General features: G+C 47.0%; 16 non-coding genes across 16 annotated transcripts; all 16 read left to right on the top strand.

Annotated features, from left to right (window-relative positions):
* The first annotated feature begins 564 nt into the window (after positions 1-564).
* Positions 565-635, top strand: trnag-gcc (transfer RNA glycine (anticodon GCC)). Its single transcript has one exon. It is a non-coding gene; the product is annotated as a tRNA-Gly (tRNA).
* An 808-nt stretch (positions 636-1,443) lies between these two features.
* On the top strand, positions 1,444-1,514 carry trnag-gcc (transfer RNA glycine (anticodon GCC)). The gene has a single exon. It is a non-coding gene; the product is annotated as a tRNA-Gly (tRNA).
* Positions 1,515-2,320: 806 nt separating this feature from the next.
* Positions 2,321-2,391, top strand: trnag-gcc (transfer RNA glycine (anticodon GCC)). The gene has a single exon. It is a non-coding gene; the product is annotated as a tRNA-Gly (tRNA).
* A 1,683-nt stretch (positions 2,392-4,074) lies between these two features.
* trnag-gcc (transfer RNA glycine (anticodon GCC)) lies at positions 4,075-4,145 on the top strand. Its single transcript has one exon. It is a non-coding gene; the product is annotated as a tRNA-Gly (tRNA).
* Positions 4,146-5,828: 1,683 nt separating this feature from the next.
* Positions 5,829-5,899, top strand: trnag-gcc (transfer RNA glycine (anticodon GCC)). Its single transcript has one exon. It is a non-coding gene; the product is annotated as a tRNA-Gly (tRNA).
* A 1,687-nt stretch (positions 5,900-7,586) lies between these two features.
* On the top strand, positions 7,587-7,657 carry trnag-gcc (transfer RNA glycine (anticodon GCC)). Its single transcript has one exon. It is a non-coding gene; the product is annotated as a tRNA-Gly (tRNA).
* Positions 7,658-9,342: 1,685 nt separating this feature from the next.
* Positions 9,343-9,413, top strand: trnag-gcc (transfer RNA glycine (anticodon GCC)). The gene has a single exon. It is a non-coding gene; the product is annotated as a tRNA-Gly (tRNA).
* Positions 9,414-10,219: 806 nt separating this feature from the next.
* Positions 10,220-10,290, top strand: trnag-gcc (transfer RNA glycine (anticodon GCC)). The gene has a single exon. It is a non-coding gene; the product is annotated as a tRNA-Gly (tRNA).
* Positions 10,291-11,096: 806 nt separating this feature from the next.
* On the top strand, positions 11,097-11,167 carry trnag-gcc (transfer RNA glycine (anticodon GCC)). Its single transcript has one exon. It is a non-coding gene; the product is annotated as a tRNA-Gly (tRNA).
* Positions 11,168-11,973: 806 nt separating this feature from the next.
* Positions 11,974-12,044, top strand: trnag-gcc (transfer RNA glycine (anticodon GCC)). Its single transcript has one exon. It is a non-coding gene; the product is annotated as a tRNA-Gly (tRNA).
* A 1,683-nt stretch (positions 12,045-13,727) lies between these two features.
* Positions 13,728-13,798, top strand: trnag-gcc (transfer RNA glycine (anticodon GCC)). The gene has a single exon. It is a non-coding gene; the product is annotated as a tRNA-Gly (tRNA).
* Positions 13,799-15,485: 1,687 nt separating this feature from the next.
* Positions 15,486-15,556, top strand: trnag-gcc (transfer RNA glycine (anticodon GCC)). Its single transcript has one exon. It is a non-coding gene; the product is annotated as a tRNA-Gly (tRNA).
* A 1,685-nt stretch (positions 15,557-17,241) lies between these two features.
* On the top strand, positions 17,242-17,312 carry trnag-gcc (transfer RNA glycine (anticodon GCC)). Its single transcript has one exon. It is a non-coding gene; the product is annotated as a tRNA-Gly (tRNA).
* An 806-nt stretch (positions 17,313-18,118) lies between these two features.
* On the top strand, positions 18,119-18,189 carry trnag-gcc (transfer RNA glycine (anticodon GCC)). Its single transcript has one exon. It is a non-coding gene; the product is annotated as a tRNA-Gly (tRNA).
* Positions 18,190-18,995: 806 nt separating this feature from the next.
* trnag-gcc (transfer RNA glycine (anticodon GCC)) lies at positions 18,996-19,066 on the top strand. Its single transcript has one exon. It is a non-coding gene; the product is annotated as a tRNA-Gly (tRNA).
* Positions 19,067-19,872: 806 nt separating this feature from the next.
* trnag-gcc (transfer RNA glycine (anticodon GCC)) lies at positions 19,873-19,943 on the top strand. The gene has a single exon. It is a non-coding gene; the product is annotated as a tRNA-Gly (tRNA).
* Positions 19,944-19,978: the final 35 nt, after the last annotated feature.

Genomic DNA, 19,978 nt, shown 5'->3' with positions numbered 1-19,978 from the left:
CATGCTTGTTCAACGAAGTACAAGCAATTATGGCTCATGCACCTGTGAAAAACTCCTGAAGGCAATAAAAAGGCTGCAGGCAAGAAAGGTCATGCTTAAAGAAACCAATGAGAGTAAACTGACCTGTTTGTTGTCTCTAAAAAACACCAGAAGAAAAATGTCCAGGGTCAATGCTGACCTGCATGAAAGTGGAATAAACTGCAAGGTAAGTAATGTAAGATCCCCAAGACAGCGCTACAAGGTCACAGTTGGACAGTGGCTTGTTGGAAGAGCAGGGTAATGACTCCCAGCAAGAACTGACAAATCTGGTGCAGTCCAGGAGGCTGAGGTGCCCTGTGGTTCTTAAGGGAGCTGGTGGCCACAGAAGTTAACGCCTCTCACTTTTGATATTGACCTCCCCCACTCCCCTTTGCTCAGAGACACTTTTGCTCATATCAGTTCATCAAATACCCATGGAACTTGATCAGTTTGTCTGTCAGTTGTTCAGCTTTAGCATTGGTCGATATTACCCAGTTGAAGAGATGCATTTTCCACATAAATTCGTAGAATTCTTGCAGAAATAGAGCATTGGTGGTTCAGTGGTAGAATTCTCGCCTGCCACGCGGGAGACCCGGGTCCGATTCCCGGCCAATGCAGCAAAGGTCGTGTTTTTAAGGCCATGTTAGTTGTTCTTCATAAGCGGCAGCTGTCCCCAGAGCCACGAGCACAGCGCAGCTTCACTCACTGGTGGTTGAATGTCAGAGTTGTTGTTTCCCGCGCAGGAGACCCAGGTTCGATTCCCAGCAAAAGCTAAGCAGTGTATTTTGCTACTTTAGAAGTGGGCAACTTATCAGTGTTTTACAGGGAACTAGTGGAAGCACTCTAGACAATGCTTTTCCATGCTTGTTCAACGAAGTACAAGCAATTATGGCTCATGCACCTGTGAAAAACTCCTGAAGGCAATAAAAAGGCTGCAGGCAAGAAAGGTCAGGCTTAAAGAAACCAATGAGAGTAAACTGACCTGTTTGTTGTCTCTAAAAAACACCAGAAGAAAAATGTCCAGGGGGTCAATGCTGATCTGCATGAAAGTGGAATAAACTGCAAGGTAAGTAATGTAAGATCCCCAAGACAGCGCTACAAGGTCACAGTTGGACAGTGTCTTGTTGGAAGAGCAGGGTAATGACTCCCAGCAAGAACTGACAAATCTGGTGCAGTCCAGGAGGCTGAGGTGCCCTGTGGTTCTTAAGGGAGCTGGTGGCCACAGAAGTTAACGCCTCTCACTTTTGATATTGACCTCCCCCACTCCCCTTTGCTCAGAGACACTTTTGCTCATATCAGTTCATCAAATACCCATGGAACTTGATCAGTTTGTCTGTCAGTTGTTCAGCTTTAGCATTGGTCGATATTACCCAGTTGAAGAGATGCATTTTCCACATAAATTCGTAGAATTCATGCAGAAATAGAGCATTGGTGGTTCAGTGGTAGAATTCTCGCCTGCCACGCGGGAGACCCGGGTCCGATTCCCGGCCAATGCAGCAGAGGTCGTGTTTTTAAGGCCATGTTAGTCGTTCCTCATAAGCGGCAGCTGTCCCCAGAGCCACGAGCACAGCGCAGCTTCTCTCACTGGTGGCTGAATGTCAGAGTTGTTGTTTCCCGCGCAGGAGACCCAGGTTCGATTCCCAGCAGAAGCAAAGCAGTGTATCTTGCTACTTTAGAAGTGGGCAACTTATCAGTGTTTTACAGGGAACTAGTGGAAGCACTCTAGACAATGCTTTTCCATGCTTGTTCAACGAAGTACAAGCAATTATGGCTCATGCACCTGTGAAAAACTCCTGAAGGCAATAAAAAGGCTGCAGGCAAGAAAGGTCATGCTTAAAGAAACCAATGAGAGTAAACTGACCTGTTTGTTGTCTCTAAAAAACACCAGAAGAAAAATGTCCAGGGTCAATGCTGACCTGCATGAAAGTGGAATAAACTGCAAGGTAAGTAATGTAAGATCCCCAAGACAGCGCTACAAGGTCACAGTTGGACAGTGGCTTGTTGGAAGAGCAGGGTAATGACTCCCAGCAAGAACTGACAAATCTGGTGCAGTCCAGGAGGCTGAGGTGCCCTGTGGTTCTTAAGGGAGCTGGTGGCCACAGAAGTTAACGCCTCTCACTTTTGATATTGACCTCCCCCACTCCCCTTTGCTCAGAGACACTTTTGCTCATATCAGTTCATCAAATACCCATGGAACTTGATCAGTTTGTCTGTCAGTTGTTCAGCTTTAGCATTGGTCGATATTACCCAGTTGAAGAGATGCATTTTCGACATAAATTCGTAGAATTCTTGCAGAAATAGAGCATTGGTGGTTCAGTGGTAGAATTCTCGCCTGCCACGCGGGAGACCCGGGTCCGATTCCCGGCCAATGCAGCAGAGGTCGTGTTTTTAAGGCCATGTTAGTCGTTCCTCATAAGCGGCAGCTGTCCCCAGAGCCACGAACACAGCGCAGCTTCTCTCACTGGTGGCTGAATGTCAGAGTTGTTGTTTCCCGCGCAGGAGACCCAGGTTCAATTCCCAGCAGAAGCAAAGCAGTGTATCTTGCTACTTTAGAAGTGGGCAACTTATCAGTGTTTTACAGGGAACTAGTGGAAGCACTCTAGACAATGCTTTTCCATGCTTGTTCAACGAAGTACAAGCAATTATGGCTCATGCACCTGTGAAAAACTCCTGAAGGCAATAAAAAGGCTGCAGGCAAGAAAGGTCATGCTTAAAGAAACCAATGAGAGTAAACTGACCTGTTTGTTGTCTCTAAAAAACACCAGAAGAAAAATGTCCAGGGTCAATGCTGACCTGCATGAAAGTGGAATAAACTGCAAGGTAAGTAATGTAAGATCCCCAAGACAGCGCTACAAGGTCACAGTTGGACAGTGGCTTGTTGGAAGAGCAGGGTAATGACTCCCAGCAAGAACTGACAAATCTGGTGCAGTCCAGGAGGCTGAGGTGCCCTGTGGTTCTTAAGGGAGCTGGTGGCCACAGAAGTTAACGCTTCTCACTTTTGATATTGACCTCCCCCACTCCCCTTTGCTCAGAGACACTTTTGCTCATATCAGTTCATCAAATACCCATGGAACTTGATCAGTTTGTCTGTCAGTTGTTCAGCTTTAGCATTGGTCGATATTACCCAGTTGAAGAGATGCATTTTCGACATAAATTCGTAGAATTCTTGCAGAAATAGAGCATTGGTGGTTCAGTGGTAGAATTCTTGCCTGCCACGCGGGAGACCCGGGTCCGATTCCCGGCCAATGCAGCAGAGGTCGTGTTTTTAAGTCCATGTTAGTCGTTCCTCATAAGCGGCAGCTGTCCCCAGAGCCACGAACACAGCGCAGCTTCTCTCACTGGTGGCTGAATGTCAGAGTTGTTGTTTCCCGCGCAGGAGACCCAGGTCCAATTCCCAGCAGAAGCAAAGCAGTGTATCTTGCTAGTTTAGAAGTGGGCAACTTATCAGTGTTTTACAGGGAACTAGTGGAAGCACTCTAGACAATGCTTTTCCATGCTTGTTCAACGAAGTACAAGCAATTATGGCTCATGCACCTGTGAAAAACTCCTGAAGGCAATAAAAAGGCTGCAGGCAAGAAAGGTCATGCTTAAAGAAACCAATGAGAGTAAACTGACCTGTTTGTTGTCTCTAAAAAACACCAGAAGAAAAATGTCCAGGGTCAATGCTGACCTGCATGAAAGTGGAATAAACTGCAAGGTAAGTAATGTAAGATCCCCAAGACAGCGCTACAAGGTCACAGTTGGACAGTGGCTTGTTGGAAGAGCAGGGTAATGACTCCCAGCAAGAACTGACAAATCTGGTGCAGTCCAGGAGGCTGAGGTGCCCTGTGGTTCTTAAGGGAGCTGGTGGCCACAGAAGTTAACGCCTCTCACTTTTGATATTGACCTCCCCCACTCCCCTTTGCTCAGAGACACTTTTGCTCATATCAGTTCATCAAATACCCATGGAACTTGATCAGTTTGTCTGTCAGTTGTTCAGCTTTAGCATTGGTCGATATTACCCAGTTGAAGAGATGCATTTTCTACATAAATTCGTAGAATTCAGGCAAAAATAGAGCATTGGTGGTTCAGTGGTAGAATTCTCGCCTGCCACGCGGGAGACCCGGGTCCGATTCCCGGCCAATGCAGCAGAGGTCGTGTTTTTAAGGCCATGTTAGTCGTTCCTCATAAGCGGCAGCTGTCCCCAGAGCCACGAGCACAGTGCAGCTTCTCTCACTGGTGGCTGAATGTCAGAGTTGTTGTTTCCCGCGCAGGAGACCCAGGTTCAATTCCCAGCAGAAGCAAAGCAGTGTATCTTGCTACTTTAGAAGTGGGCAACTTATCAGTGTTTTACAGGGAACTAGTGGAAGCACTCTAGACAATGCTTTTCCATGCTTGTTCAACGAAGTACAAGCAATTATGGCTCATGCACCTGTGAAAAACTCCTGAAGGAAATAAAAAGGCTGCAGGCAAGAAAGGTCATGCTTAAAGAAACCAATGAGAGTAAACTGACCTGTTTGTTGTCTCTAAAAAACACCAGAAGAAAAATGTCCAGGGTCAATGCTGACCTGCATGAAAGTGGAATAAACTGCAAGGTAAGTAATGTAAGATCCCCAAGACAGCGCTACAAGGTCACAGTTGGACAGTGGCTTGTTGGAAGAGCAGGGTAATGACTCCCAGCAAGAACTGACAAATCTGGTGCAGTCCAGGAGGCTGAGGTGCCCTGTGGTTCTTAAGGGAGCTGGTGGCCACAGAAGTTAACGCCTCTCACTTTTGATATTGACCTCCCCCACTCCCCTTTGCTCAGAGACACTTTTGCTCATATCAGTTCATCAAATACCCATGCAACTTGATCAGTTTGTCTGTCAGTTGTTCAGCTTTAGCATTGGTCGATATTACCCAGTTGAAGAGATGCATTTTCCACATAAATTCGTAGAATTCTTGCAGAAATAGAGCATTGGTGGTTCAGTGGTAGAATTCTCGCCTGCCACGCGGGAGACCCGGGTCCGATTCCTGGCCAATGCAGCAGAGGTCGTGTTTTTAAGGCCATGTTAGTCGTTCCTCATAAGCGGCAGCTGTCCCCAGAGCCACGAGCACAGCGCAGCTTCTCTCACTGGTGGCTGAATGTCAGAGTTGTTGTTTCCCGCGCAGGAGACCCAGGTTCAATTCCCAGCAGAAGCAAAGCAGTGTATCTTGCTACTTTAGAAGTGGGCAACTTATCAGTGTTTTACAGGGAACTAGTGGAAGCACTCTAGACAATGCTTTTCCATGCTTGTTCAACGAAGTACAAGCAATTATGGCTCATGCACCTGTGAAAAACTCCTGAAGGCAATAAAAAGGCTGCAGGCAAGAAAGGTTATGCTTAAAGAAACCAATGAGAGTAAACTGACCTGTTTGTTGTCTCTAAAAAACACCAGAAGAAAAATGTCCAGGGTCAATGCTGACCTGCATGAAAGTGGAATAAACTGCAAGGTAAGTAATGTAAGATCCCCAAGACAGCGCTACAAGGTCACAGTTGGACAGTGGCTTGTTGGAAGAGCAGGGTAATGACTCCCAGCAAGAACTGACAAATCTGGTGCAGTCCAGGAGGCTGAGGTGCCCTGTGGTTCTTAAGGGAGCTGGTGGCCACAGAAGTTAACGCCTCTCACTTTTGATATTGACCTCCCCCACTCCCCTTTGCTCAGAGACACTTTTGCTCATATCAGTTCATCAAGTACCCATGGAACTTGATCAGTTTGTCTGTCAGTTGTTCAGCTTTAGCATTGGTCGATATTACCCAGTTGAAGAGATGCATTTTCCACATAAATTCGTAGAATTCATGCAGAAATAGAGCATTGGTGGTTCAGTGGTAGAATTCTCGCCTGCCACGCGGGAGACCCGGGTCCGATTCCCGGCCAATGCAGCAGAGGTTGTGTTTTTAAGGCCATGTTAGTCGTTCTTCATAAGCGGCAGCTGTCCCCAGAGCCACGAGTACAGCGCAGCTTCACTCACTGGTGGCTGAATGTCAGAGTTGTTGTTTCCCGCGCAGGAGACCCAGGTTCGATTCCCAGCAGAAGCAAAGCAGTGTATCTTGCTACTTTAGAAGTGGGCAACTTATCAGTGTTTTACAGGGAACTAGTGGAAGCACTCTAGACAATGCTTTTCCATGCTTGTTTTCAACGAAGTACAAGCAATTATGGCTCATGCACCTGTGAAAAACTCCTGAAGGCAATAAAAAGGCTGCAGGCAAGAAAGGTCATGCTTAAAGAAACCAATGAGAGTAAACTGACCTGTTTGTTGTCTCTAAAAAACACCAGAAGAAAAATGTCCAGGGTCAATGCTGACCTGCATGAAAGTGGAATAAACTGCAAGGTAAGTAATGTAAGATCCCCAAGACAGCGCTACAAGGTCACAGTTGGACAGTGGCTTGTTGGAAGAGCAGGGTAATGACTCCCAGCAAGAACTGACAAATCTGGTGCAGTCCAGGAGGCTGAGGTGCCCTGTGGTTCTTAAGGGAGCTGGTGGCCACAGAAGTTAACGCCTCTCACTTTTGATATTGACCTCCCCCACTCCCCTTTGCTCAGAGACACTTTTGCTCATATCAGTTCATCAAATACCCATGGAACTTGATCAGTTTGTCTGTCAGTTGTTCAGCTTTAGCATTGGTCGATATTACCCAGTTGAAGAGATGCATTTTCCACATAAATTCGTAGAATTCTTGCAGAAATAGAGCATTGGTGGTTCAGTGGTAGAATTCTCGCCTGCCACGCGGCAGACCCGGGTCCGATTCCCGGCCAATGCAGCAGAGGTCGTGTTTTTAAGGCCATGTTAGTCGTTCTTCATAAGCGGCAGCTGTCCCCAGAGCCACGAGCACAGCGCAGCTTCTCTCACTGGTGGCTGAATGTCAGAGTTGTTGTTTCCCGCGCAGGAGACCCAGGTTCGATTCCCAGCAGAAGCAAAGCAGTGTATCTTGCTACTTTAGAAGTGGGCAACTTATCAGTGTTTTACAGGGAACTAGTGGAAGCACTCTAGACAATGCTTTTCCATGCTTGTTCAACGAAGTACAAGCAATTATGGCTCATGCACCTGTGAAAAACTCCTGAAGGCAATAAAAAGGCTGCAGGCAAGAAAGGTCAGGCTTAAAGAAACCAATGAGAGTAAACTGACCTGTTTGTTGTCTCTAAAAAACACCAGAAGAAAAATGTCCAGGGGGTCAATGCTGATCTGCATGAAAGTGGAATAAACTGCAAGGTAAGTAATGTAAGATCCCCAAGACAGCGCTACAAGGTCACAGTTGGACAGTGGCTTGTTGGAAGAGCAGGGTAATGACTCCCAGCAAGAACTGACAAATCTGGTGCAGTCCAGGAGGCTGAGGTGCCCTGTGGTTCTTAAGGGAGCTGGTGGCCACAGAAGTTAACGCCTCTCACTTTTGATATTGACCTCCCCCACTCCCCTTTGCTCAGAGACACTTTTGCTCATATCAGTTCATCAAATACCCATGGAACTTGATCAGTTTGTCTGTCAGTTGTTCAGCTTTAGCATTGGTCGATATTACCCAGTTGAAGAGATGCATTTTCCACATAAATTCGTAGAATTCATGCAGAAATAGAGCATTGGTGGTTCAGTGGTAGAATTCTCGCCTGCCACGCGGGAGACCCGGGTCCGATTCCCGGCCAATGCAGCAGAGGTCGTGTTTTTAAGGCCATGTTAGTCGTTCCTCATAAGCGGCAGCTGTCCCCAGAGCCACGAGCACAGCGCAGCTTCTCTCACTGGTGGCTGAATGTCAGAGTTGTTGTTTCCCGCGCAGGAGACCCAGGTTCGATTCCCAGCAGAAGCAAAGCAGTGTATCTTGCTACTTTAGAAGTGGGCAACTTATCAGTGTTTTACAGGGAACTAGTGGAAGCACTCTAGACAATGCTTTTCCATGCTTGTTCAACGAAGTACAAGCAATTATGGCTCATGCACCTGTGAAAAACTCCTGAAGGCAATAAAAAGGCTGCAGGCAAGAAAGGTCATGCTTAAAGAAACCAATGAGAGTAAACTGACCTGTTTGTTGTCTCTAAAAAACACCAGAAGAAAAATGTCCAGGGTCAATGCTGACCTGCATGAAAGTGGAATAAACTGCAAGGTAAGTAATGTAAGATCCCCAAGACAGCGCTACAAGGTCACAGTTGGACAGTGGCTTGTTGGAAGAGCAGGGTAATGACTCCCAGCAAGAACTGACAAATCTGGTGCAGTCCAGGAGGCTGAGGTGCCCTGTGGTTCTTAAGGGAGCTGGTGGCCACAGAAGTTAACGCCTCTCACTTTTGATATTGACCTCCCCCACTCCCCTTTGCTCAGAGACACTTTTGCTCATATCAGTTCATCAAATACCCATGGAACTTGATCAGTTTGTCTGTCAGTTGTTCAGCTTTAGCATTGGTCGATATTACCCAGTTGAAGAGATGCATTTTCCACATAAATTCGTAGAATTCTTGCAAAAATAGAGCATTGGTGGTTCAGTGGTAGATTTCTCGCCTGCCACGCGGCAGACCCGGGTCCGATTCCCGGCCAATGCAGCAGAGGTCGTGTTTTTAAGGCCATGTTAGTCGTTCTTCATAAGCGGCAGCTGTCCCCAGAGCCATGAGCACAGCGCAGCTTCACTCACTGGTGGCTGAATGTCAGAGATGTTGTTTCCCGCGCAGGAGACCCAGGTTCGATTCCCAGCAGAAGCAAAGCAGTGTATCTTGCTACTTTAGAAGTGGGCAACTTATCAGTGTTTTACAGGGAACTAGTGGAAGCACTCTAGACAATGCTTTTCCATGCTTGTTCAACGAAGTACAAGCAATTATGGCTCATGCACCTGTGAAAAACTCCTGAAGGCAATGAAAAGGCTGCAGGCAAGAAAGGTCAGGCTTAAAGAAACCAATGAGAGTAAACTGACCTGTTTGTTGTCTCTAAAAAACACCAGAAGAAAAATGTCCAGGGGGTCAATGCTGATCTGCATGAAAGTGGAATAAACTGCAAGGTAAGTAATGTAAGATCCCCAAGACAGCGCTACAAGGTCACAGTTGGACAGTGGCTTGTTGGAAGAGCAGGGTAATGACTCCCAGCAAGAACTGACAAATCTGGTGCAGTCCAGGAGGCTGAGGTGCCCTGTGGTTCTTAAGGGAGCTGGTGGCCACAGAAGTTAACGCCTCTCACTTTTGATATTGACCTCCCCCACTCCCCTTTGCTCAGAGACACTTTTGCTCATATCAGTTCATCAAATACCCATGGAACTTGATCAGTTTGTCTGTCAGTTGTTCAGCTTTAGCATTGGTCGATATTACCCAGTTGAAGAGATGCATTTTCCACATAAATTCGTAGAATTCATGCAGAAATAGAGCATTGGTGGTTCAGTGGTAGAATTCTCGCCTGCCACGCGGGAGACCCGGGTCCGATTCCCGGCCAATGCAGCAGAGGTCGTGTTTTTAAGGCCATGTTAGTCGTTCCTCATAAGCGGCAGCTGTCCCCAGAGCCACGAGCACAGCGCAGCTTCTCTCACTGGTGGCTGAATGTCAGAGTTGTTGTTTCCCGCGCAGGAGACCCAGGTTCGATTCCCAGCAGAAGCAAAGCAGTGTATCTTGCTACTTTAGAAGTGGGCAACTTATCAGTGTTTTACAGGGAACTAGTGGAAGCACTCTAGACAATGCTTTTCCATGCTTGTTCAACGAAGTACAAGCAATTATGGCTCATGCACCTGTGAAAAACTCCTGAAGGCAATAAAAAGGCTGCAGGCAAGAAAGGTCATGCTTAAAGAAACCAATGAGAGTAAACTGACCTGTTTGTTGTCTCTAAAAAACACCAGAAGAAAAATGTCCAGGGTCAATGCTGACCTGCATGAAAGTGGAATAAACTGCAAGGTAAGTAATGTAAGATCCCCAAGACAGCGCTACAAGGTCACAGTTGGACAGTGGCTTGTTGGAAGAGCAGGGTAATGACTCCCAGCAAGAACTGACAAATCTGGTGCAGTCCAGGAGGCTGAGGTGCCCTGTGGTTCTTAAGGGAGCTGGTGGCCACAGAAGTTAACGCCTCTCACTTTTGATATTGACCTCCCCCACTCCCCTTTGCTCAGAGACACTTTTGCTCATATCAGTTCATCAAATACCCATGGAACTTGATCAGTTTGTCTGTCAGTTGTTCAGCTTTAGCATTGGTCGATATTACCCAGTTGAAGAGATGCATTTTCCACATAAATTCGTAGAATTCATGCAGAAATAGAGCATTGGTGGTTCAGTGGTAGAATTCTCGCCTGCCACGCGGGAGACCCGGGTCCGATTCCCGGCCAATGCAGCAGAGGTCGTGTTTTTAAGGCCATGTTAGTCGTTCCTCATAAGCGGCAGCTGTCCCCAGAGCCACGAGCACAGCGCAGCTTCTCTCACTGGTGGCTGAATGTCAGAGTTGTTGTTTCCCGCGCAGGAGACCCAGGTTCGATTCCCAGCAGAAGCAAAGCAGTGTATCTTGCTACTTTAGAAGTGGGCAACTTATCAGTGTTTTACAGGGAACTAGTGGAAGCACTCTAGACAATGCTTTTCCATGCTTGTTCAACGAAGTACAAGCAATTATGGCTCATGCACCTGTGAAAAACTCCTGAAGGCAATAAAAAGGCTGCAGGCAAGAAAGGTCATGCTTAAAGAAACCAATGAGAGTAAACTGACCTGTTTGTTGTCTCTAAAAAACACCAGAAGAAAAATGTCCAGGGTCAATGCTGACCTGCATGAAAGTGGAATAAACTGCAAGGTAAGTAATGTAAGATCCCCAAGACAGCGCTACAAGGTCACAGTTGGACAGTGGCTTGTTGGAAGAGCAGGGTAATGACTCCCAGCAAGAACTGACAAATCTGGTGCAGTCCAGGAGGCTGAGGTGCCCTGTGGTTCTTAAGGGAGCTGGTGGCCACAGAAGTTAATGCCTCTCACTTTTGATATTGACCTCCCCCACTCCCCTTTGCTCAGAGACACTTTTGCTCATATCAGTTCATCAAATACCCATGGAACTTGATCAGTTTGTCTGTCAGTTGTTCAGCTTTAGCATTGGTCGATATTACCCAGTTGAAGAGATGCATTTTCGACATAAATTCGTAGAATTCTTGCAGAAATAGAGCATTGGTGGTTCAGTGGTAGAATTCTCGCCTGCCACGCGGGAGACCCGGGTCCGATTCCCGGCCAATGCAGCAGAGGTCGTGTTTTTAAGGCCATGTTAGTCGTTCCTCATAAGCGGCAGCTGTCCCCAGAGCCACGAACACAGCGCAGCTTCTCTCACTGGTGGCTGAATGTCAGAGTTGTTGTTTCCCGCGCAGGAGACCCAGGTTCAATTCCCAGCAGAAGCAAAGCAGTGTATCTTGCTACTTTAGAAGTGGGCAACTTATCAGTGTTTTACAGGGAACTAGTGGAAGCACTCTAGACAATGCTTTTCCATGCTTGTTCAACGAAGTACAAGCAATTATGGCTCATGCACCTGTGAAAAACTCCTGAAGGCAATAAAAAGGCTGCAGGCAAGAAAGGTCATGCTTAAAGAAACCAATGAGAGTAAACTGACCTGTTTGTTGTCTCTAAAAAACACCAGAAGAAAAATGTCCAGGGTCAATGCTGACCTGCATGAAAGTGGAATAAACTGCAAGGTAAGTAATGTAAGATCCCCAAGACAGCGGTACAAGGTCACAGTTGGACAGTGGCTTGTTGGAAGAGCAGGGTAATGACTCCCAGCAAGAACTGACAAATCTGGTGCAGTCCAGGAGGCTGAGGTGCCCTGTGGTTCTTAAGGGAGCTGGTGGCCACAGAAGTTAACGCCTCTCACTTTTGATATTGACCTCCCCCACTCCCCTTTGCTCAGAGACACTTTTGCTCATATCAGTTCATCAAATACCCATGGAACTTGATCAGTTTGTCTGTCAGTTGTTCAGCTTTAGCATTGGTCGATATTACCCAGTTGAAGAGATGCATTTTCGACATGAATTCGTAGAATTCTTGCAGAAATAGAGCATTGGTGGTTCAGTGGTAGAATTCTCGCCTGCCACGCGGGAGACCCGGGTCCGATTCCCGGCCAATGCAGCAGAGGTCGTGTTTTTAAGGCCATGTTAGTCGTTCCTCATAAGCGGCAGCTGTCCCCAGAGCCACGAGCACAGCGCAGCTTCTCTCACTGGTGGCTGAATGTCAGAGTTGTTGTTTCCCGCGCAGGAGACCCAGGTTCGATTCCCAGCAGAAGCAAAGCAGTGTATCTTGCTACTTTAGAAGTGGGCAACTTATCAGTGTTTTACAGGGAACTAGTGGAAGCACTCTAGACAATGCTTTTCCATGCTTGTTCAACGAAGTACAAGCAATTATGGCTCATGCACCTGTGAAAAACTCCTGAAGGCAATAAAAAGGCTGCAGGCAAGAAAGGTCATGCTTAAAGAAACCAATGAGAGTAAACTGACCTGTTTGTTGTCTCTAAAAAACACCAGAAGAAAAATGTCCAGGGTCAATGCTGACCTGCATGAAAGTGGAATAAACTGCAAGGTAAGTAATGTAAGATCCCCAAGACAGCGCTACAAGGTCACAGTTGGACAGTGGCTTGTTGGAAGAGCAGGGTAATGACTCCCAGCAAGAACTGACAAATCTGGTGCAGTCCAGGAGGCTGAGGTGCCCTGTGGTTCTTAAGGGAGCTGGTGGCCACAGAAGTTAACGCCTCTCACTTTTGATATTGACCTCCCCCACTCCCCTTTGCTCAGAGACACTTTTGCTCATATCAGTTCATCAAATACCCATGCAACTTGATCAGTTTGTCTGTCAGTTGTTCAGCTTTAGCATTGGTCGATATTACCCAGTTGAAGAGATGCATTTTCCACATAAATTCGTAGAATTCTTGCAGAAATAGAGCATTGGTGGTTCAGTGGTAGAATTCTCGCCTGCCACGCGGGAGACCCGGGTCCGATTCCTGGCCAATGCAGCAGAGGTCGTGTTTTTAAGGCCATGTTAGTCGTTCCTCATAAGCGGCAGCTGTCCCCAGAGCCACGAGCACAGCGCAGCTTTTCTCACTGGTGGCTGAATGTCAGAGTTGTTGTTTCCCGCGCAGGAGACCCAGGTTCAATTCCCAGCAGAAGCAAAGCAGTGTATCTTGCTACTTTAGAAGTGGGCAACTTATCAGTGTTTTACAGGGAACTAGTGGAAGCACTCTAGACAATGCTTTTCCATGCTTGTTCAACGAAGTACAAGCAATTATGGCTCATGCACCTGTGAAAAACTCCTGAAGGCAATAAAAAGGCTGCAGGCAAGAAAGGTTATGCTTAAAGAAACCAATGAGAGTAAACTGACCTGTTTGTTGTCTCTAAAAAACACCAGAAGAAAAATGTCCAGGGTCAATGCTGACCTGCATGAAAGTGGAATAAACTGCAAGGTAAGTAATGTAAGATCCCCAAGACAGCGCTACAAGGTCACAGTTGGACAGTGGCTTGTTGGAAGAGCAGGGTAATGACTCCCAGCAAGAACTGACAAATCTGGTGCAGTCCAGGAGGCTGAGGTGCCCTGTGGTTCTTAAGGGAGCTGGTGGCCACAGAAGTTAACGCCTCTCACTTTTGATATTGACCTCCCCCACTCCCCTTTGCTCAGAGACACTTTTGCTCATATCAGTTCATCAAGTACCCATGGAACTTGATCAGTTTGTCTGTCAGTTGTTCAGCTTTAGCATTGGTCGATATTACCCAGTTGAAGAGATGCATTTTCCACATAAATTCGTAGAATTCATGCAGAAATAGAGCATTGGTGGTTCAGTGGTAGAATTCTCGCCTGCCACGCGGGAGACCCGGGTCCGATTCCCGGCCAATGCAGCAGAGGTTGTGTTTTTAAGGCCATGTTAGTCGTTCTTCATAAGCGGCAGCTGTCCCCAGAGCCACGAGTACAGCGCAGCTTCACTCACTGGTGGCTGAATGTCAGAGTTGTTGTTTCCCGCGCAGGAGACCCAGGTTCGATTCCCAGCAGAAGCAAAGCAGTGTATCTTGCTACTTTAGAAGTGGGCAACTTATCAGTGTTTTACAGGGAACTAGTGGAAGCACTCTAGACAATGCTTTTCCATGCTTGTTTTCAACGAAGTACAAGCAATTATGGCTCATGCACCTGTGAAAAACTCCTGAAGGCAATAAAAAGGCTGCAGGCAAGAAAGGTCATGCTTAAAGAAACCAATGAGAGTAAACTGACCTGTTTGTTGTCTCTAAAAAACACCAGAAGAAAAATGTCCAGGGTCAATGCTGACCTGCATGAAAGTGGAATAAACTGCAAGGTAAGTAATGTAAGATCCCCAAGACAGCGCTACAAGGTCACAGTTGGACAGTGGCTTGTTGGAAGAGCAGGGTAATGACTCCCAGCAAGAACTGACAAATCTGGTGCAGTCCAGGAGGCTGAGGTGCCCTGTGGTTCTTAAGGGAGCTGGTGGCCACAGAAGTTAACGCCTCTCACTTTTGATATTGACCTCCCCCACTCCCCTTTGCTCAGAGACACTTTTGCTCATATCAGTTCATCAAATACCCATGGAACTTGATCAGTTTGTCTGTCAGTTGTTCAGCTTTAGCATTGGTCGATATTACCCAGTTGAAGAGATGCATTTTCCACATAAATTCGTAGAATTCTTGCAGAAATAGAGCATTGGTGGTTCAGTGGTAGAATTCTCGCCTGCCACGCGGCAGACCCGGGTCCGATTCCCGGCCAATGCAGCAGAGGTCGTGTTTTTAAGGCCATGTTAGTCGTTCTTCATAAGCGGCAGCTGTCCCCAGAGCCACGAGCACAGCGCAGCTTCTCTCACTGGTGGCTGAATGTCAGAGTTGTTGTTTCCCGCGCAGGAGACCCAGGTTCGATTCCCAGCAGAAGCAAAGCAGTGTATCTTGCTACTTTAGAAGTGGGCAACTTATCAGTGTTTTACAGGGAACTAGTGGAAGCACTCTAGACAATGCTTTTCCATGCTTGTTCAACGAAGTACAAGCAATTATGGCTCATGCACCTGTGAAAAACTCCTGAAGGCAATAAAAAGGCTGCAGGCAAGAAAGGTCAGGCTTAAAGAAACCAATGAGAGTAAACTGACCTGTTTGTTGTCTCTAAAAAACACCAGAAGAAAAATGTCCAGGGGGTCAATGCTGATCTGCATGAAAGTGGAATAAACTGCAAGGTAAGTAATGTAAGATCCCCAAGACAGCGCTACAAGGTCACAGTTGGACAGTGGCTTGTTGGAAGAGCAGGGTAATGACTCCCAGCAAGAACTGACAAATCTGGTGCAGTCCAGGAGGCTGAGGTGCCCTGTGGTTCTTAAGGGAGCTGGTGGCCACAGAAGTTAACGCCTCTCACTTTTGATATTGACCTCCCCCACTCCCCTTTGCTCAGAGACACTTTTGCTCATATCAGTTCATCAAATACCCATGGAACTTGATCAGTTTGTCTGTCAGTTGTTCAGCTTTAGCATTGGTCGATATTACCCAGTTGAAGAGATGCATTTTCCACATAAATTCGTAGAATTCATGCAGAAATAGAGCATTGGTGGTTCAGTGGTAGAATTCTCGCCTGCCACGCGGGAGACCCGGGTCCGATTCCCGGCCAATGCAGCAGAGGTCGTGTTTTTAAGGCCATGTTAGTCGTTCCTCATAAGCGGCAGCTGTCCCCAGAGCCACGAGCACAGCGCAGCTTCTCTCACTGGTGGCTGAATGTCAGAGTTGTTGTTTCCCGCGCAGGAGACCCAGGTTCGATTCCCAGCAGAAGCAAAGCAGTGTATCTTGCTACTTTAGAAGTGGGCAACTTATCAGTGTTTTACAGGGAACTAGTGGAAGCACTCTAGACAATGCTTTTCCATGCTTGTTCAACGAAGTACAAGCAATTATGGCTCATGCACCTGTGAAAAACTCCTGAAGGCAATAAAAAGGCTGCAGGCAAGAAAGGTCATGCTTAAAGAAACCAATGAGAGTAAACTGACCTGTTTGTTGTCTCTAAAAAACACCAGAAGAAAAATGTCCAGGGTCAATGCTGACCTGCATGAAAGTGGAATAAACTGCAAGGTAAGTAATGTAAGATCCCCAAGACAGCGCTACAAGGTCACAGTTGGACAGTGGCTTGTTGGAAGAGCAGGGTAATGACTCCCAGCAAGAACTGACAAATCTGGTGCAGTCCAGGAGGCTGAGGTGCCCTGTGGTTCTTAAGGGAGCTGGTGGCCACAGAAGTTAACGCCTCTCACTTTTGATATTGACCTCCCCCACTCCCCTTTGCTCAGAGACACTTTTGCTCATATCAGTTCATCAAATACCCATGGAACTTGATCAGTTTGTCTGTCAGTTGTTCAGCTTTAGCATTGGTCGATATTACCCAGTTGAAGAGATGCATTTTCCACATAAATTCGTAGAATTCTTGCAAAAATAGAGCATTGGTGGTTCAGTGGTAGAATTCTCGCCTGCCACGCGGCAGACCCGGGTCCGATTCCCGGCCAATGCAGCAGAGGTCGTGTTTTTAAGGCCATGTTAGTCGTTCTTCATAAGCGGCAGCTGTCCCCAGAGCCATGAGCACAGCGCAGCTTCACTCACTGGTGGCTGAATGTCAGAGATGTTGTTTCCCGCGCAGGAGACCCAGGTTCGATTCCCAGCAGAAGCAAAGCAGTGTATCTTGCTACTTTAGAAGTGGGCAACTTATCAGTGTTTTACAGGGAACTAGTGGAAGCACTCTAGACAATGCTTTTCCATGCTTGTTCAACGAAGTACAAGCAATTATGGCTCATGCACCTGTGAAAAACTCCTGAAGGCAATGAAAAGGCTGCAGGCAAGAAAGGTCAGGCTTAAAGAAACCAATGAGAGTAAACTGACCTGTTTGTTGTCTCTAAAAAACACCAGAAGAAAAATGTCCAGGGGGTCAATGCTGATCTGCATGAAAGTGGAATAAACTGCAAGGTAAGTAATGTAAGATCCCCAAGACAGCGCTACAAGGTCACAGTTGGACAGTGGCTTGTTGGAAGAGCAGGGTAATGACTCCCAGCAAGAACTGACAAATCTGGTGCAGTCCAGGAGGCTGAGGTGCCCTGTGGTTCTTAAGGGAGCTGGTGGCCACAGAAGTTAACGCCTCTCACTTTTGATATTGACCTCCCCCACTCCCCTTTGCTCAGAGACACTTTTGCTCATATCAGTTCATCAAATACCCATGGAACTTGATCAGTTTGTCTGTCAGTTGTTCAGCTTTAGCATTGGTCGATATTACCCAGTTGAAGAGATGCATTTTCCACATAAATTCGTAGAATTCATGCAGAAATAGAGCATTGGTGGTTCAGTGGTAGAATTCTCGCCTGCCACGCGGGAGACCCGGGTCCGATTCCCGGCCAATGCAGCAGAGGTCGTGTTTTTAAGGCCATGTTAGTCGTTCCTCATAAGCGGCAGCTGTCCCCAGAGCCACGAGCACAGCGCAGCTTCTCTCACTGGTGGCTGAATGTCAGAGTTGTTGTTTCCCGCGCAGGAGACCCAGGTTCGATTCCCAGCAGAAGCAAAGCAGTGTATCTTGCTACTTTAGAAGTGGGCAACTTATCAGTGTTTTACAGGGAACTAGTGGAAGCACTCTAGACAATGCTTTTCCATGCTTGTTCAACGAAGTACAAGCAATTATGGCTCATGCACCTGTGAAAAACTCCTGAAGGCAATAAAAAGGCTGCAGGCAAGAAAGGTCATGCTTAAAGAAACCAATGAGAGTAAACTGACCTGTTTGTTGTCTCTAAAAAACACCAGAAGAAAAATGTCCAGGGTCAATGCTGACCTGCATGAAAGTGGAATAAACTGCAAGGTAAGTAATGTAAGATCCCCAAGACAGCGCTACAAGGTCACAGTTGGACAGTGGCTTGTTGGAAGAGCAGGGTAATGACTCCCAGCAAGAACTGACAAATCTGGTGCAGTCCAGGAGGCTGAGGTGCCCTGTGGTTCTTAAGGGAGCTGGTGGCCACAGAAGTTAATGCCTCTCACTTTTGATATTGACCTCCCCCACTCCCCTTTGCTCAGAGACACTTTTGCTCATATCAGTTCATCAAATACCCATGGAACTTGATCAGTTTGTCTGTCAGTTGTTCAGCTTTAGCATTGGTCGATATTACCCAGTTGAAGAGATGCATTTTCGACATAAATTCGTAGAATTCTTGCAGAAATAGAGCATTGGTGGTTCAGTGGTAGAATTCTCGCCTGCCACGCGGGAGACCCGGGTCCGATTCCCGGCCAATGCAGCAGAGGTCGTGTTTTTAAGGCCATGTTAGTCGTTCCTCATAAGCGGCAGCTGTCCCCAGAGCCACGAACACAGCGCAGCTTCTCTCACTGGTGGCTGAATGTCAGAGTTGTTGTTTCCCGCGCAGGAGACCCAGGTTCAATTCCCAGCAGAAGCAAAGCAGTGTATCTTGCTACTTTAGAAGTGGGCAACTTATCAGTGTTTTACAGGGAACTAGTGGAAGCACTCTAGACAATGCTTTTCCATGCTTGTTCAACGAAGTACAAGCAATTATGGCTCATGCACCTGTGAAAAACTCCTGAAGGCAATAAAAAGGCTGCAGGCAAGAAAGGTCATGCTTAAAGAAACCAATGAGAGTAAACTGACCTGTTTGTTGTCTCTAAAAAACACCAGAAGAAAAATGTCCAGGGTCAATGCTGACCTGCATGAAAGTGGAATAAACTGCAAGGTAAGTAATGTAAGATCCCCAAGACAGCGGTACAAGGTCACAGTTGGACAGTGGCTTGTTGGAAGAGCAGGGTAATGACTCCCAGCAAGAACTGACAAATCTGGTGCAGTCCAGGAGGCTGAGGTGCCCTGTGGTTCTTAAGGGAGCTGGTGGCCACAGAAGTTAACGCCTCTCACTTTTGATATTGACCTCCCCCACTCCCCTTTGCTCAGAGACACTTTTGCTCATATCAGTTCATCAAATACCCATGGAACTTGATCAGTTTGTCTGTCAGTTGTTCAGCTTTAGCATTGGTCGATATTACCCAGTTGAAGAGATGCATTTTCGACATGAATTCGTAGAATTCTTGCAGAAATAGAGCATTGGTGGTTCAGTGGTAGAATTCTCGCCTGCCACGCGGGAGACCCGGGTCCGATTCCCGGCCAATGCAGCAGAGGTCGTGTTTTTAAGGCCATGTTAGTCGTTCCTCATAAGCGGCAGCTGTCCCCAGAGCCACGAGCACAGCGCAGCTTCTCTCACTGGTGGCTGAATGTCAGAGTTGTTGTTTCCCGCGCAGGAGACCCAGGTTCGATTCCCAGCAGAAGCAAAGCAGTGTATCTTGCTACTTTAGAAGTGGGCAACTTATCAGTGTTTTACAGGGAACTAGTGGAAGCACTCTAGACAATGCTTTTCCATGCTTGTTCAACGAAGTACAAGCAATTATGGCTCATGCACCTGTGAAAAACTCCTGAAGGCAATAAAAAGGCTGCAGGCAAGAAAGGTCATGCTTAAAGAAACCAATGAGAGTAAACTGACCTGTTTGTTGTCTCTAAAAAACACCAGAAGAAAAATGTCCAGGGTCAATGCTGACCTGCATGAAAGTGGAATAAACTGCAAGGTAAGTAATGTAAGATCCCCAAGACAGCGCTACAAGGTCACAGTTGGACAGTGGCTTGTTGGAAGAGCAGGGTAATGACTCCCAGCAAGAACTGACAAATCTGGTGCAGTCCAGGAGGCTGAGGTGCCCTGTGGTTCTTAAGGGAGCTGGTGGCCACAGAAGTTAACGCCTCTCACTTTTGATATTGACCTCCCCCACTCCCCTTTGCTCAGAGACACTTTTGCTCATATCAGTTCATCAAATACCCATGGAACTTGATCAGTTTGTCTGTCAGTTGTTCAGCTTTAGCATTGGTCGATATTACCCAGTTGAAGAGATGCATTTTCCACATAAATTCGTAGAATTCTTGCAGAAATAGAGCATTGGTGGTTCAGTGGTAGAATTCTCGCCTGCCACGCGGGAGACCCGGGTCCGATTCCCGGCCAATGCAGCAGAGGTCGTGTTTTTAAGGCCATGTTAGTCGTT

Source organism: Carassius gibelio, chromosome B19 (assembly GCF_023724105.1).
Source record: "Carassius gibelio isolate Cgi1373 ecotype wild population from Czech Republic chromosome B19, carGib1.2-hapl.c, whole genome shotgun sequence".
NCBI lineage: Eukaryota > Metazoa > Chordata > Actinopteri > Cypriniformes > Cyprinidae > Carassius > Carassius gibelio.
The sequence above is the reverse complement of the archived record's forward strand: the minus strand, read 5'-3'. Positions and strand labels throughout refer to the sequence as shown.